This window comes from Lycium barbarum, chromosome 7, assembly GCF_019175385.1.
Source record: "Lycium barbarum isolate Lr01 chromosome 7, ASM1917538v2, whole genome shotgun sequence".
Taxonomy (NCBI): domain Eukaryota; kingdom Viridiplantae; phylum Streptophyta; class Magnoliopsida; order Solanales; family Solanaceae; genus Lycium; species Lycium barbarum.
The window spans coordinates 114,992,553-114,995,954 of NC_083343.1; positions in this window are offsets into that span (position 1 = coordinate 114,992,553).

Consider the following 3,402-nt stretch of genomic DNA (forward strand, 5'->3'; position numbering starts at 1 on the left):
AGATGATTTCTTGGTGTAAGTCCCTTCTGCTATTTACTTGCTTTATCATATTAAAAAAATGTTATCAACATTATTATCCCTTTTTAATGTGATATAGTGGTTATATAAAAGAACTTGCCAAAATTACGATCTAACAGTAGGGATGATTTGACATGTACTTTACTTATTGTCGTTGCAAAATAAAAATAGTAAATTTCACATAACACCAATGCTAAAAACATATGGTAACAAAAGTTAATGAACACGCTATATTTGAATATCAATTGAAAGAGATAATTGCAGACCTTAATTACAATCTTAGTTTCAATGTAGTATTTCTCCATGTTCTATTATGTTTCGCCCAATACCTTAGCTTGCTAGCATTAAATGTGCATTGATAAAATCACACCGAAGGCGAAAATTTACTTCATGAAATAACAAGAAAATCTTGCACGAGGAGTAAAGCATCCTTTTTACTAACCAAAACATCCTTTTTACTAACCCTAAAAATTGGCCATCCTTGGACTTTAAGGCTTAAGCCATCAAGGTGGAATAGTACTTAAAAATAGGGAAATTTATATAAATATACCCTTCGGCCATCTAGTTTATCAAACAGGTCGAAGTATACATTACCTATCCACTTCGGCTGTATGGTAGCGTATAGGTATGTGTAGGAATGTATATTATATGTATAGGTATGTATATTACGTGTATAGGTATGTATAGTATATGTATACTTCCTCCGTCCCAATTGATAGGACAATTTTTTTTTTTATTCAGTCCCCAAAAAAGTGACACCTTTCTATATGTTGTAACAGTGTTAACTTTAAAATACTCATTTCACTTTTAATAAAATGAGTTACAAGCACACAAATATCTATGACTCATTTCAGACCCACAAGTTTTAAAAGTCTTCCTTTCTTTCTTAAACTTCGTCTCAAGTCGAACACGCTCATATAAATTGGGACAGAGGGAGTATTTAGTCTAAAAATAATGCACTGCGTTTACACTGTATAAATATTTTGCAAACTAGATAGCCGAGTTGTATTTGGTTGTAATTTTCCCTTAAAGTTATGGGGAGAAGGGACCTTGCTATAGTCCTAGATTTTTTCTAAATATGCCTCGAATAGAGGGACCTAATTTAACTAGAAATAGCTATGGAACGGGAACTACATATATTTTTCATACCCGTATGATCATGTTTCAGGTTGTTTTCAAGGAAAATATGTATCTGGATATGTAAACACAACGCACCCGGATGAAAACTACAATTGAGTTGGTTGACGGTTGTGTTATGCTATCAACCAACACAAAAGAGCAATAATTTTTTCTTGTGTTAAAAGTGTAGAGATCACCGAAAAATGCTGTTCAAAAAGGATTATCGGTCCTATTGATATCACTATTAGTTCATGAAAATATGATACGTGTTAAAATCGAGACAGAGACGAGAATTTAGAGAGACAAGAATAATGAGATTTTTTTTTTAATTAATCATAATGACCTCCTTATATAAAAGTAAGGTCTTCCTTTTCCTAGTCTAATAAGATAACTCTATTCTAATAGGACTACACATCGTATATTACCATAATTACAGTTTACCATAAATAAAACTATTAGATTTAGACTAGAATAGTGTTCCATAACCCCCCCCCCCCCCCCCCCTAAAGTTAGATCATGAGGGTCTCGAATGCCCAACTTGCCAATCAAATATTGGTGCTGCAATTTGCCCAAAGCCTTTACAAACACATAACTGAGAAGTATTATACCGGATTGGAGTGCGTCCCGGACATAATGAGAGTCTACTTCAATGTGTTCCGTCCGTTCATGAAACACCGGATGTTGTGCAATATACAATGCCGTTTGACTATCACAGTACATTTTCACTGGAGATTTATGGTCAACACCCAAACTATGCAAAATTCCCTTTAACCATTTCAATTCGCAAACTGCCATTGCCATTGATCGGTATTCTGCCTCTGCTGAAGAGCGAGAGACAATGTGTTGCTTCTTGGTTTTCCATGATACGGGTGAATTCTCAAGGGATATAAACCAACTAGTAATTGATTTTCGAGTCAACGGACATCCGGCCCAGTCCGAATCACACCATCCGTACAACTAGAGATCACAATGTTTTCTCATTTCTTTTGTCATCACAATGCCTTGTCCTGGGTTCTTCTTCAAGTAGCGCACCACACGGAGAATCGCGTTCCAGTGTGCTTTCTTCGATTTCTGCGAGAATTGTATCTACGAGCCTCTACTAGAGTACTGAGTGTTACACCCCATTTAAACGGGTTAAATTAGAGTATAACATATTGGAGATTCCTATTTTTGCTTATTTTTAAGGAGTCGCCACCTAATTAGTTTAACGGTGAATTAGGACACCTAATTTATTAACTAAGGTAAAGCCTAAACTAAACCTCTGTTAATGGTCTGCTTAATTTTCAGTTCTAGGTAAGGGTTCTAGTTATCCTAAAGGGAAGGGGTTAGGCATCCTCTAGGATCCGTTAACTACGGTTTACCGGCCAAACTTAGGTTAATTAATTGAGGTTAAATATAATGTTTAAATTTTAGAAAATGGCTTACAACTATTGCTAAAATTTTAAACGAAAATAACACTGTTTAAAATGAGACTTAAAGATATGCTAAGGCTTTAAATAAAAAATGTTATTTAAAACAAGACTTATAAAAGAAGACTTTAAATGAAAATATAATAATGCCATTTTAAAATAAGACTAATGATTCGTATAAAAGAGATTTTTAAAATGCTAGTTTAAAATAAAGCTTATAAACGTTGCTAATGTCTTAAATGAAAGTATAATAATAAAATTGACAAAATATGATAATTTGCATATACGTAGAAGAAAATGCGGGTTTGTGAAATATTTTAATAAATATTTGAAGCGAACTAAACGATGAAGTATTAATCGACTTTGCGTTTTAGAAGTATAAATGAAATACAAAATGGCTAATGAGTTTTCTTTATCCCTTTCATTATCTTTTGTTAACTATGCTTAATTAAGATGATGTGTAATTAAATCAACTTACAATACCTAAACTCATATATTCCATGCCTGTGGTACGTTAAATCTCTAAGGCGATAAAGGAATGGAAAAGCAATTCTCTAGTTCAAGGCACATGTTCTCATTATTGGCATTTAACGATTCTAGTAATAGTAAGTATTATAAATGGTGTAAATAGTTTTTAAAATAAATATTATAGACAATGTAAGTAATTTAGAAGCCTATGGAATTAACTGGTCTTTCTTAAATTAACTACCCTGTAACTAAAACTAAATTCTATACTAATCTACTAAGGTTCATTTAGCTAAGGAAACAAACAAGTAAAAGGTTAGTTGCACAAATACGAATCAAATGCATAAAATGAAATAAAGGGAGCAAATGGTATTAAAATGGGCTCAGCCCA